The sequence below is a fragment of the Bidens hawaiensis genome, unplaced genomic scaffold (assembly GCF_021521415.1).
Source record: "Bidens hawaiensis isolate Kalapana, Puna unplaced genomic scaffold, B.hawaiensis_p1.1 tig00003653_1, whole genome shotgun sequence".
Classification (NCBI taxonomy): Eukaryota; Viridiplantae; Streptophyta; class Magnoliopsida; order Asterales; family Asteraceae; genus Bidens; species Bidens hawaiensis.
Window position 1 is genome coordinate 1833808 of NW_027491209.1, and position 15605 is coordinate 1849412.

A 15605-nucleotide genomic window follows, 5' to 3' on the forward strand; every position below is an offset into this window, starting at 1 on the left:
TTTTGTGCTAATTTGGTAATTATATGATTTTAAGATCTAATATGAAAGTTGGTTTTCCTGGGGGTATAACAAGCAACCAGGGGGTACGTTTAGCCTGACCCTAAATATTCGGTGATTATTTAGACTACATATAAACTTTAAGGTGAAACTAATAACTTCCTGTTTTAATCTTTAGTATATGAATGGAGCGTCGAGTTAAAATAAGTAGTTTTATTTTTGTAAAAAGGCTGGAAAAGAGTGCATTTTAGTCTATCACGTACACCTTAAAACCCACTTGAATTTTCACCAACCTCCTACATATTAAAATCCAGATCTCATAAAAAAACCCACAATCCATCGCCATCACTCAACTGCCCGCTGCCACCACCACATGTTTCGCCATCGCCACACCCACATCCTACTCACCGGGAAAACACACCCAACCACCGTTGCACAACATCCTGCTCATCGGTAAAACGGACCTCTTTGTCGCCGGAAAAACACACCTAGCCACCGTCGCACCCACCTCATGCTCTCAGCACCATCCACTATTATCCACCATCTTTACCCGCATGATGCTTTTCGAAAAATAGACTGACAACGAGCTCCGATTGTTTTGATGGTGGTTCCGTTGCTGAAAAATGTAGTCGTCGGCGTTGATGTAACAACCTCCGACCCCTATACCCCGGGAGGGGAGCCATGAACGTTGAAGGGTGGTATCAGTGTTTGTTAAAATAAATTTGCAGTGGAATATTTCAATATGACCTTAATTAGGAAAATGATCAGAGTTATAAAAACACCATGATTCTTATTTCATAAACTGAGAATAAAACCTCTTTTTGTACAAACATAAGTTTTATAGTGATAAACCCTAATTAACAAAACACGTTTCCTTATTCGTGTGACAAACCACTTATTTAAGCTGGAAGTCCGCAACATCATTCATTTGTCTCTAACAAGTCACCTGAAACATATTTAAAAATATTTGATCAGCAGGAAATACTTGTGATAGCATTCACATATAATTGACACATTTTACTGTTATAGCATTAAGATGTTTTTACATCTGCATGCTTACAAATTACCGAACGATACTTGTCATTCGACCGTATCTTTGACTGTGGTCATATTAATTATTGGCTAACACTTGTCCAATAACTAACGTGTATTAGCCAAGTAGGCAAGCCTTGTATGCAAAACCCCACAATGCCAGTAATAATACTTTCGTAAGTCTACAGAGACTTAATCACTGTAATGTAATTAAAACCCTTGGAAAATATTTTGAAAACAATTATCTGTTATGAATTTAATAATTTTAGAATTCATCATAATAGTATTGGAAAATCAGTTGCCTCACGTAAATGTGAGTTGTACAAAAACTCGAATGTCTTACCTTGTAAGTTTATAATTAACGGCGTTTCCTAGTATTAAACAACTAGGTTAAATAGAATGTAGCATATTTAGATTAGTATAAACCCTGCAATTATAACGATACCCACGGGATTAGAAACTTTACACGATTGCACAATGTCTTACCTTGTACAGGTGGAGCTTTCGGATTCGTGTATAAAAAGTTTCTTTCGATTGGAGAGGGTATCGTTACGACTATTCGGGTATTATACCAACTTCTTAATATAAGAAATTTGAAAGATAAAGTAGATTTGGGATGAGAAAATGAAGGCTGATTTCCTTCCAATTTATAGCGAATTTCAGGGTCGGTCGCGTATCGCAATGGACCTATAATAAGGCCATCGTGTATCGCGAAGAGACCCATAAATTTTCCGAGTCAGCCCTAGCTAGGCCACGTGGCATACAACGTGTCTTGTCAGCGTAACCTCTACGTCGCATATTGCGACAACTGCAAAAGTTTTTGGATACCTTAAACGTCATCGCGTATCGCGATGAGAGTAATCTAAATCTGCCGCGTAGCACGATTGGAGGATATATATAAAATTTTTAATTTCAAAGCGTCACATTGCGCCCATCACACTTCTCCTGAGTCCGTGCTTGTCAGGTGATTCACACCCTCCACCGAGACCACTGTGTGTGATTTGTCTTATATGAATATTATCATATAAAATAGCCTTATTGTAAAGAGCTTACTAGTTTTATAATATAGTGTTGTGTGACAATAACTCACTTTCTTATTCATACCAAGTTGGAAGGATTCAATTTTCTTTCCTACACCAATGTGAGATGGAATTTACTTCTTTTTATTTTCTTCACATTCCTTTTGGTTATTTTATAGGTTGTTATAGTTGACTGCAACGATGTCGATGGCGATGAATGGTGGAATGGTGGGTGTGGTGGTGGACGATGGTGGCTGTGGCCTACGGTGTTCATGAGATTTGAGATTAGGCCGATGGTATGAGATGATAATTGGAGTTTGAAAAGCACAATGGATTTTCTTAAAACACAATTGAATGGTGGAATGGTGGGTGTGGTGGTGGACGATGGTGGCTGTGGCCTACGGTGTTCATGAGATTTGAGATTAGGCCAATGGTATGAGATGATAATTGGAGTTTGAAAAGCACAATGGATTTTCTTAAAAGACAATTGACTAATAAAAATAACATAATAACACTAATTAAAACACAATAATGAAACAACACCGTTTTAAAACACAATTGTGTTTTTCATTAAAAAAACACTATGTATAACGCAATTCGTGCCAAAATGAGTTGCCTTAAAAACAGATCTATTTGAAATTATTGTGTGTTTCAGCTTTGCTTCTTGATTTTCGTCACCGGTTAAGCAGATGCTATTGTTTACATGTATCGGAGGAGATAAACGCGTGTCAAGCACCACGTAACGAGCGTAACCCAGTCTTGGTAAGTGGCTAACCCAGCGTCCTGCACCAGTAATCAGTTTGACTTACGCATGCGGTGTCGGTTAAGCATTTTTAATTCCGGCAACGTGCATTCCGGTGCCGGTTACGCGTGTTCAATCTTCATATGCACGCGTAATAGCTTTGCATGAGTTACGCGTCCAATTTCGGTTTACATTTTTGGGTTACATGCGCTCTGTCGTCAGGTGACGTATGTCCCGACAACGATTATGCGTTCAATATCGGATTGTGCACACACCCCGCCGCATCATGCGAGCACCCAACTAGTCCTCTAAACAAACACCAGAAAAAGCAATATACATATCTTAATATGCATATATATTTCTGCTTGTTTCCAACATTTTTTTTACAGAAGAAGAGTTATATATACAGGGGCGGGCATACATAGAGGGCTTGGGTAGTCTTCGCTACCCCTCAACTTTTTAACGATAGTGTTAAAAAAACACAGTTGGTTGTGTGTTTCGTTACCCCTGAAAATAAATAACGTTACCCCTATGATTTTAAGCTCAACCTATTTAAGTTTTAAATCTATCAAAAGCCAAAGCAAAAACCAAATAACCCAATAACCCAACCAAACCAAACCAAACCAAACCAAAACCTGGTGTCCTGGTCAGTGGTCATTGTTCACCACTTCACCTGTCCATCTACAACAAAACTACAACAGCAGCCTGCAACAGCTTCACACCACATCACAGCCACACAACGTCGGTCGACCTCCATACCAGCGCCAGACGACACCAGTCCAACGGCCACCGCCCATAGCCCCATTTCTCCATCTTTCCGAAAGATTTTTTCTTTTTTTGTTTAACTTAGAATTAAGTTGGGATTTAGGGTTTAGGTTTAAATTGGAATTGATTAGGTATTTAGGGTGTACGTATAAATTGGATTTGATTAGATATTTGTCTTATGTGTAAATTGCCAAATTGGAATTGAATATTGATTATATTAGGTTTTTGTTTCAAATTTTGTTTAGGAACTTTGATTCTTTGAAGATGAGTAAACAACCTCTTATTAGCAACCTTTTTAAACGTCAAAGAAAAGAAAACGATGAAATTGGTTCATCACCAAGTTTAAATATTCCAACTTCATGTTTAAATATAGTTGATAATTTGCAAGAAAATGAAGATATAGGTCCAAGTTCAAATATTCCTTCGGCTTCAAGTCCTTCAATACGTTCAAAAATCAATTTGGATGATCTTCTTTCGGATCCTGCTGATAGACCACCATGGCTAGTTATCATCCTAATCAAATTGATGGCATAAGAAAAACATATCTTGTTAAAAAAGCTTTTCAACCACGAGGTCATAACTTTAAATGGTCAAACTATTGTAGTGGCCGAAGACGTTTAAATTTCTAATGGTTTGATAAATATGATGGGTTGGAGTATAGCACTAAACAAGAAAAAGCATATTGCTTATATTGTTACTTGTTTAATGAAAGTGTTGGTAATCAAGGTGGAAGGGAGGCTTTTGTAATTGGAGTAAATCGGGTGCCTTAAATGAACAAGTTTGGGAAGTTAGTGTTCATAATAATTCGGTGCAAAATTGTGACAATATTTTGAACCAAAAGCGATCCTATGAGACAAATGTCACTAAGCTTAGTAATGAAGAAAATATCGCAAATCGGTATCGATTATTGGGTTCTGTTCGTAGTTCTAGATTCTTGTTAGAAAGCAGTTTATCATTTCTTGGTCATAATGAATTTGAAGACTCTTTTTCTAAAGGTCTCTTTCTTGCGGTTTTAAAGTTAATTTGTCAGAACAACCCGGATATTGGTAAGTATTTTTTAGGGAATGCAAAAAAGAATAATAAGTTAACAGCTCCATCAATACAGAAAGATATTATCGAATGCTTTGCGAAAGAAGTAACTAAAAGGCTTTGTGAAGAATTTAAAGATGATGTGTTTGGGTGTTAGTCAATGTGTCTAGTGACGTGTCTCAAAAAGAACAAATGGCCGTAGTTGTGAGATATGTTGATAAATGCGGAGTTGTTAAAGAGAGTTTAATTGGATTTGCTCTTGTAAATAATACATCTTCTACAACTCTTAAAGAAGCCATCGTTTCTTTATTATCAAATAACCAGTTGAGCATTGATCAACTAAGTAATACGTTTCATAATTTGTTACACATACTTTAACAAAATATATTATATATGTATCTTATACTTATAGTTTATAATTGTTCACACAGGTTAGGGGTCAAGGTTATGATGGTGCAAGCAACATGCGAGGAAAGTTTAATGGATTAAAAGCTTTAATTTTAAGAGATAACCCATTAGCACATTACATACATTGCATTACTCATCAACTTCAGTTGGTGATTGTGGCTCTTGCAAAAAAAACATACCGGTGTTAAAGAATTTTATGAATCTCTTGACATGGTTGTTAATACGGTTGGTGCTTCTTGCAAAAGAAAAGATATGATATTGGAGTTAAAGAGAGAGAGGGAGAGAGAGAGAGAGCAACAAAATTCTTCTTGGTGAGATTAAACAAGCAAAGGATTAAACCAAGAGGTTTCCCTTGCACGAGCCGGAGACAAGCGATGGGGTTCTCATCATAAAACAATCACAAGTTTGTTAAAATTATTCCCGGAAGTTATTGAGGTACTTACATTTATTAAATTAGATGGAGAGAGCATGCAACAAAAATCTAATGCAAAAGGTGTTCTATCATATTTTAAGACTCTTGAATTTGTGTTTTATATATACTTGTTGGAAGAAATTTTAGGCCTCACAAATGCTCTATCAAAACATCTTTAAAAAAAGAGTCAAGATTTGTTGGAAGCGTTTAAATTGATAAGCGGGACAAATCGAGCATTAAATAATCTAAGACAAACCGGATTTGATAAGATGTTGCCAAAAGTTACATCTTTTTGTGAAAAAACAAGATTAAGATGTTAGATATGATGGAAAGTTATGGTAATCAAAGAAACCGAAAGAATGTCATTACTAATCGACATTGTTTTGAGGTTGAAGTTTTTAACACGGTTTTGGATATGCAAATTCAAGAACTTGGAAATAGATTTAGTGAGGTCTCAACTAGTTTGTTAGAAAATATGTTGGGTTTAAATCCTTGTGATTCGTTTTCTAAGTTTGACATATATAAGATAATGGCTTTTTCAGAGATGTATCCGAATGATTTTACTAACGAAGACAGATGGTGTATTTTGGATGATCTTACGACATTTTATTTCACTTTAAAGAAAGATGATAAATTTGTAAAATTGGGTGAAATGGATGATCTTGCTCGTGTAATGGTGAAAACCGGAAAGCACACAATTTTTCCTTTGGTTTATCGAATATTGAATCTAGCGTTGGTTTTACCGGTTGCAACTGCAACTGCAACCGTTGAAAGATGTTTTTCTAAAATGAAGCTTATCAAGACGGATTTGCGCAATCAAATGGGTGATGAGTATTTGAACAATGCTCTAGTTTGTGCGGTCGAAAGAGAAACGTTTGATAAAGTAAGTGAAGAAGATGTACAGCCCAACCTAGATCCATCATTGTTGGTTCGTTAACCCGATTAATTTAATTTATTTGTTTTCATGTTTTTTATATTTGTTTCGTTAACATTGTATGAAATATGGGGTAAAAAAATTTGAGCGCTACCCATATGTTTCATGTCAAGATCCGCCACTGTATATATATGCTTTTAATTTGTGAAGTTATGTGTTTATATTCCGCTCATATAAGCAACATACATAATACATATGTATTTTATACATGATAAATAACGGTGACTGAATATAAAAGTTAAGCACACAAATAACAAATTTTGAAAGTAGGGGGTACAATATCGAATTTTCCTTTGTTGTATGATTATAATTATGCAATGTAGCAGTAATCATATAACTAAATTAGATCCAAACAACCTCAAGAAGTGGTCAAATCGCAATATTCTAAAATGATGAAGGGGAATATTATTTTGAAGTACAAGTAGATTTGATGAAGATATTCTACATTTTTTTTTTCTACATTTTTTTTTTTGATGAAGATAATTTTTTTTTTTTTGAAGTACAAGTAGATTTGATGAAGATATTCTAGATTTGATGAAGATATTCTACATGGTGAAATCGTTTTACTTGGATATTATTGATTCACATTTGACCTACTTCTTTCTTTAGTACACAGGTGCCATACATTGTACATATGTACGTAAAATGTAATTTTGGCATTTGATGTGCTCAATTAACAGACGTAAAGAAATATTATCATGGTGAGATAGAATCAATATTTGGGGATGTTATTCTATAAAAGGAGAGAAAAATAAGAAGAATGGAAAATATTTTTAGCCCAAAAAAAAGTCTTAAAATATAATGAAAAATTAATAAACAAATTATAACTCAAAATGTAATAAAAAAATGAAAAATGTAAAAACATAAAAATGTTTTCACCGTATTCCTTGTTTTAAAAAACAATGTTGAGGAAAAACGATAATTTTGTCTTTTTATTATTATCATTGTGTTTTTTTTCCGTCATTAATTTTGTCTTTTTTTTCTTTAACATCGTGTCTTTCTTTTCTTGAAATTGTGTTATATTACTAAAAATTGTGTTATATTTTGTGATACATTGTGTCTTTTTTTAATTTATAATTGTATTTTTTGTTTATTTCGTCAATGTGTCTTCTGTTCTCGATTGTGTTTTTCGTCCTTTTTTTAACGAGAATGACGGGTAAACATTTTTGCTTTTTAATTTTTCGTATTTTATTTATTCTCTGAATTTTGAATTTTTAAGGGGGGTTTTTTCACAAATCACACTTCTCATTTTTGTCTCCCATTATATTTTATTTTTCTCCCAATATTTAGACGAATTAGACTTTTTAATTAAAATATTTTAAACAAAAGTTAATGAGTTCATGTTATTACCAAAAATTCAGTTGATCTGCATTATTCTTCTTCCTAAAATAAAATATATGAAATATTGTTTATTCTTCTCCCATGGACAACTCCATACTACGGAAGAATTTCAACGACCAAGGGCCACACCCGTGGTTCATGCATGCGCCAGGCCGCCAACCATGGTATTTTACAGGATCACGGTGTGGTTTCACGTCTACATTCCACGCATTTACACCCATTGGTTTTAGGATATTGGTTTTAAATAATTTCAACTATGCCACATTGTTAAATAGCAGTCTTAATTTCAAATTTGGCCAATGACGGTCCCAACTAAAAGTGTATTTGTTTTTAACGCCCTGCGACTAACGGATAACTAAATCTGTTAGTATGTTTTTTACGTTAAATTGTCCATTATTAAAATCTTCCAAGTATTATTCAATAAAAGAATTAACTCCATCTCTTTTACTCACACAATTACAAGTCCTAATTCTCTCTCAACGATTACTCCAGATTATTTTGGTGTTTTAGGGTTCAAGTGAAAGTAGCCAACACTCATTAAATAAGTGCACAAATGCCAAGTAATTGTGCCACGTCAGACACAGACTAATCCGTTAATCAGGAGCGCTATAATGCATCTTTAGTTGAGATTGCCACAAGCAAGTGTGAAGTTAGGATTGTAATTTATCAATACAATATTATTTAAAATTAATATTCCTTGGTTTTATAAAAAATGCAGATTTTTTAACATATTTTCTTTTCCATAACTTCTTTTTACGCATGTTTCGATGTAGAATAACGGCATGGAGGGAATATTGGTTTGTTATGCATTCTTTGGTGTTGTGGATTCGAACACTTAGAGCATCCACAACCGGGGCCAATTCCCAAGGTTCGAACACACATGGCATACCACGGACGAAGGATGACGAAGATGCAACCGATGTGGAGGCGATGGTGTGATGCAACTTCGAATCTGCAATCTTGCAGCGGACGAGAGAGTGGGCCCTTCACTAAAGGCTAAATTGAAAATAAAAATAATAATCTTGAACATAAAAGGTTAAGAAATCAGATGCTTACTTGTTGATTTGTAGATTAAAATTGGAACATGGAATGGATGAAGCTCCAAGAGAGATCCAGGAAAGGAATTGAAGTAGGCGGCTGGGTGATCTGAAGAAAGGATTTAGGTTAAAACTATTTTTTTTCTTTCCTTTTTACACTTTTTTTTAACTAGTTTATATTTTTCATCCTTTTTTTACAGGTTTAACAAAATTGACCATAGATTTTTACATTGTACTTTTTTTTATCTTTTTGTTTAATTAAATTGAATTCATGCTCCAATAGCTAGATGTTAAAAGAAATTAAATATATAATCACTTCTGTATTTTTACACACACATAACATATGCTAAAAAACTAAATTTATTATATTCTTAAATGCTTTATTTTTAAATGTTTTCTTCAAAAGTTATACTTTTTAAATGTTATTTTCATCAAAATAAAATATTTTATAAATGTTTAGTGTATCATTTAAATATATGCAAAATATAAAACTAAATTTCTTATAAAAGTAATCTAATTAAATATAAATTAATTGTGAAAGTAGATGATGATGTGGTGGTTTGTGGATGTCTGTTGTTGTGGAAAAAAATAAAGATTTTGGAGAAAAGTTTGAAATTTGATGTGACGTTGATGTGGCGGTTTGTTGATGTTTGTTTTTGTGAATGCTCTTATATTTAATGTTCTGGACTAGTCACCAACCTTTGACGACACTGTAGATGGAGTTCACTTGGGTCTTTGTTTTAGTTCAATGATGCAAAATAATACACATTATATATCTTATTATCTTGTCAATGGTGTTTATCTTGAAAGGATAATCAATAGCGATAAAATACTTGCTCTTAAAAATACATCACAATTCTAGATAAATACCAAATAAAGATAATGTTATCCATTATTAAGATTAGAAAAGTGTTTTTTTCTTCTTTTTTATTCTTCACCAATTGAAAAGTTAAATTCTTATTTAACATATTCATACCACTATGCCAACAACCTTGTGCTAAAACTAGCAAAGTGTTATCCTATAATTATTAAAAGTATTCAGGGGAAATTTTGTCATTTCTAGACCCGTCCATTTTGCATTAGCAGTCTACGTTATGCTTTTCTGTTATTTGTATATTGCGAGAAACTTTTTCACTAATGACAACTTATAAGAAGGCATTCACCCCTAAAAGGCTAAAATAATAATTTTAGTATATAATTTTACATTTTAAGCAACTTAAAAAAAAATAAACTTCTAATGTATCATAATTAAACAAACGTGTTTATATAGTACGTCCTCCTAATTTTCTACTTAAAGTTTATAGATCAAGTTTAAAATAAATTTATAAATCAAGTTTTATGTATCAACAATCTACATTAAAAGTTGTCTACATGTGCATACTTATAATAACTGTAATTCTCAAGAACACACGTAGGGTGAAGTTTTCTTAATTTTCATAACCATCCGAAAATAATTTATACAGTGTTCCTTAAATATTAACAACTAAACATAAAGTAAAATAACTAACTCTAGCTATCCGTATCATTTAATCCATATGAACATTAAGTTCATATGTATCATCGATGAACCATCCGGACAAAAGTCTTGGTTCTATAGCAATGTGTTCATCTCATATCTGTACCAACTAGGTTGAGTACTCGTGACTGACCTGACAGTGCCTAACGACTTCTGCAACATTATATGCATATTTTCTAATATCGTGACAATATGTTTAATGATTTAACTAATATACCCAACATCGTGTAAACATCATTATTGAGGAAATATTCATGTGACTAGAAATAAAAGATCACTCATGAAGATAACTTGTTTTAAAAAGACAGAGAGACCAACAAACGTCATTAGTGACACACTTTCACATGTATGTTAATGGTTTATGCAACTCCTTTTTTCATTGATGTTTACACAAACACTGTTACATACGGATAAACTTGCTTTAAAAGGAATTAAAACCCCAAAAGTCACTATTTGTTCTAGTTTTGGGGGTACACCAGATTAGAAAGTGTGTGTCGAAACATGAAATGAATCTGACCTGATCCATGACAATGTTCCTCGGTCTTCGAGATGAACGAACCACGACCCGATCTTCTTCTCCGGTAGCTTGAGATCTGCAATGGCTTTTTGGAGGTGTGGAGGTGACTGCTAAGAAATCTCAAGGATCTCTTGTTTACAGACACAAAAATGTTATGATGGTGGCTCTTATTGAGAACCTGCCTCCTCAATAAGGAGGTGGAGACCTCCTTATATAGAGAGCCTTATGGCCACCATCATGGTACCCTAATGGGCCTAGCCCAGTTAGGGTTACCTCCACAAAACCCCCTCAGCCCAATAATATTGTATTAGTCCATATAATAAAATAAGCCAAACATAATAAATTAAGGTCGTAAGCCGGGTTTAGTACCATACCCCTACAAGCCCCCCAAGTCCAGTGTTGCTCCTAGGCGTGCAAGCATTTAGGTGGAGCGCTGGACTTCATAAGGTGTGTTAGGATATGAGGCGGTTTTTTCCCCTTTCTTCGGCCTTGTCTTTATTGTCTTTGAGTTTTGAGAGGTTTTTCTCCATGATGGTGACATGTTGTGATCCTTATGATAATGATGGTGCACTGGCATGAACAAGATATAGTACGCATCATAACAATAGTGGCGCGGGGCCTGATAAAAGATAGAGTGCGCATCTCGATAATAATGTAATGCAACTTGCGCGCGAGGCAGCTTACGAGCTATGAAAATAATGAAGCTTGCGCGCGAGGCGACTTACGAGCTATAAAATAATGAAGCATGCGCGAGTTGCGGCTTATGAGCTATAATATGATGATAATGATTGGCCCACCAGGGCCTTTTCTACGCAGGATGACTATCCCGGCTTGTCTTCAAAATAATAATGGAGGCACAAACGGCCAGATAATAATAATATTGTCATAGATGCTTGTGCGACTCGTAGCCGAACCTGCAAAAAAAATATATAAACTAAAAGTGGATGTATTACAAGGTTTCCATCCTCGGGCAAATTATGAGGTGTGCCCAACCTACGTTGGCGCGTGGCCGTTTGGGATATTATTAGGCTCCCGACCTTTATGTTTGGCGCGTGGCCATGTGGGATATTATTAGGCTCCCGACCTTTATGTTTGGCGCGTGGCCATGTGGGATATTATTAGGATTCCCAACCTTTAAGTATGGCGCGTAGCCGTATGGGTTTATGAGGATTCCCAACCTTTAAGTATGGCGCGTAGCCGTATGGGTTTATGAGGATTCCCAACCTATAATTAGGACGTCTTCCATTTAGGTGAATTATGAGGTGAGCCCAACCTAGTATTTGGTGCATAGCTGTGTGGGTTTGTAAGGATTCCCAAACCTATGTATTCGGCGCGTAGCCGTGTGTTCTGCATTAATATAAGCACAATTTTTCGTGCCATTTCATGCAAATCTTATATACTCATACTTTTCGTTTTGTTTTATTTTGATTGTTAAACCAAAATCAATATAGGCAAAAAGTTTGAGGTTTTGTAAAAACTTGTGAAGTAATTCACTTACTTGAGGAATTTGTAACCAAGCATGTGCTATTGTTAGGGTTCTGGGATTTGGCCGCGAGGATTCCACGCTTCTGGCGCGAGTGTTACACGCCTCTGACGCGAGCATCTTTTCTGATTTATGGAGGTTTCCTTGTTATACTTGTAGTAACCCGAGGGGGTAGAATGTCAATATCTAAAATCCTTATTTTGTTATTTTGAAAGTTAATTCCTTTTTGTTGGAAAGCCTGTAACATTCACGTGCCGCGTCGTTTTGATCCACTGACTTGCATTAGTGACCTGCGAATGTTCATAGGTGACCCGCGGCGTTCGGTGTTCGTCTAACGGAGTGTTGATCTGCGGTGCGCGCATGCATGGAGGCGGAGTGGTGATCCAAGGTCGCGTATGCATGGCGGCGGAGTGGTGATCCGCGGGCGCGCATGCATAGCGGCTGAAAGTTGAGCGCGCATACATGGCGGAGAGTTGAGTGCGCGTACATGGCGAAGAGTTGAGCGCGCATGTATGGCGGGGAGTTGAGCGCGCATGCATGGCGGTAATTGAGCGCGCATGCATGGCGGAGAGTTGCGTGCGCATGCATGGCGTTGGAGTCTTCTACGTAAAACCAAAAGCATGGAGTTTGTAATTGCCGGCGTTAGCGTTGAACTTCAAGAAGGTCGCATGCATTCCGCGACGGCGGGGTTTTACCCACCGGATCAAGTTGGTGGAATGTGATACGCGACTGCGCGCAAACATCATGGCGGTGCGCGTGTAGAGTGGCGGAAAGGTTGATCTGTGACTGCGGTGGAAGAATGTTGATCCGTGGTGGCGCGCATGCGACGTGGCTTGTATTCCACCCTGCTATAGTGGCGCTGTTGCGTTACAATGGCGCTGTTGGTATGCTAGTATGTATGTGATCCGCGGTGGCGGGTGTTAATCCGCCGTGCCTGTTTTTGTCTGCCTACGCGCATGAGAAAACAGTTGACACGTCGTGAACGGATTACAAATAACAAGCATGGTGGTCTTCGTGATGGCGGTGTGTTGTGAAAACGAGTAAAGGACTTAGAATATATTTTCTTGCCTGCCTCCAACTGTGGAGGTGGTGGGGTATTTATAGTATTAGGGTTTCCAATGATTGGGCTCAGACCCAATTAGGGCCTTTTTGGCCTCCTCCTATTGCTTCACGCCACGTGTACTTAGGACACCTGGTGCTTTTTCATTGATTATTCTCTGACCAAGGTATTTCACCGACCCATGTGCCATCACGTGGTGGCACATGGGCTTTTCTGAGTTGTCCACCCTTCATTGGCAGCTGTCAATATCAGCACATTCTTTATTTCTTAAAAGATACCTTCTGGAAGGTTGTCTGATGAGTACAATCATGGTTGTCCTTATCCTGATTTGGATTAGACTATTGTCTCATTTGTTGTGTCGCTTACGCGCGGCCTTTATGCGCCTATCCCGGGGATGCGCAAGGTCTTCTCTATATTCCCACGCGCAGATGTTTCATGCGTAGATGTGATATGCGTGAGCATATGTGATATGCGCCACGCGCAGATGTGATGTGCGAGCATATGTGATGTGCGAGCATATGTGATGCGTGAGCATATGTGATATGCGTGAGCATATGTGATATGCGCCACGCGCATAGGTTTTGGCTTTATGTCTTCATGACATCCTGATTTCAAGCCTCTTGTCTATATCTTGTGGGTTGACCCGCCCCGCTCGATGTTAAGGCGGGTGCATACCCCTTCAAGCCCCCCAGTCTAATGCGTGTCTTGTCTCGCGCGAGCGAGGTAAGATAGATATTAGACTTAATAGTTTGCTTTTTTAATAGGGCTTGTTTTTTCTTTTTCTTTTCTTGTACGCGCGTTGCGCGAAATTCCATCCCTTTGGTTAAAACGAATTGTCAATGCACGTGGTTGGTTGGTGCTGACATGCATCAGAGATGGAGACGTTATGTGTCAGACCTTGGTGTGCTCGGCGCCAGCGCGCATGCGTGATGGCGCGCTGCTGCTTCATAGCGGTGGAACTCATGCATGGTGGCATGCACCATGGCGGCCAGATGGTTATCCGCGGTGGCGTGTACGCGTGGTGGCATGCGTGATGGCGGTGTATCGAACCGCGGTGGCGCATGCGTGATGGCATGCGTGATGGCGGTGTATCGAACCGCGGTGGCGCATGCGCGATGGCATGCGTGATGGCGGTGTATCGAACCGCGGTGGCGCATGCGTGTGCTTGTTGAATATAAGGTATGCTTACACATTGAAACCTGAACAAGGTTGTAAGGAAATTATTTTTACTTAATCCTTAACAGTTGTCATATTTCAAGTTATTTTTGCGATATTCTGAATATGCTGACACGTGCCTTGGCATTTCATTATTCCTCTTTTGCGCGACGTTATCGTGCATTTATTATAGGGAATTATGAATGAGTTTTTTAGCCTTTACGTGTCAGTATGTGTTACTCTGCCTATATCCTCTTTTGCGGCCTCGACCTGAGACCTTAACAACTATGCTTTGGCATGTGTTTTGCCTTAGTTGTGCTTAGGTATTTTTGTGGTCCAGCTGCGCAATACATAGGATGGATGCTATGAGTAATTTGAGCTAAGGCTCGTATTATTGGGCTAAGGCCCTGACGTTTTAGAGTTAAAACTCGTCAACGCGTCTGAGCTTGAAGCTCGCGCATGTATGTTTTACTTCGCTTTATTTTTAGTTTGATGTCAATACAATGTTGTCATATTGCTCAAAATTAATAAAGGGAAGTGTGAAACAAGTATGCAAAAGGTAATAGAACGCATATTAGTTTGGTGAGGGGAGTCCATATTCTTGGTAGAGGTCTGTTAGGCTCTCTGCCGCCTTCCTTCTTGTCACCTTCTCCGCGATTAAGAATGTCGTTTTGGGGTTGGGCGCGCATGCATGGCGGGAGTTGAGCGCGCATGCATGGCGGGAGTTAAGCGCGCATGCATGTGGAAGGGTTGCGTGCGCATGCATGGTGGTGCATCAGCCGCGACGCGCGGATGCATGGTGACGAAACCTTCCACAGGCGGTGGAGTGTTGGTCCGCGGCTACATGCATGCATGGAAGCGGAGACTTGATCTCCGATGGCGCGTATGCATGGCAGCGGAATCTTGATCCTCGGTAGTGCGCATGTATGGCGGCGGAGTGGTGACTCATGGGCGCACATGCATGGTGGCGAAGTCTTGATCTTCGGCACTGCGCATGCATGGAAGCGGAGACTTGATCTTCGGTGGCGCGCATGCATGGTAGCAGAATCTTGATCCTCCGCAGTGCTCTTGCATGGCGGCGGAGTGGTGACTCGCGGGCGCGCGTGCATGGCGGTAAAGTCTTCTGCGCAAAACCAAAGGGATGGAGTCGTCTTCCGA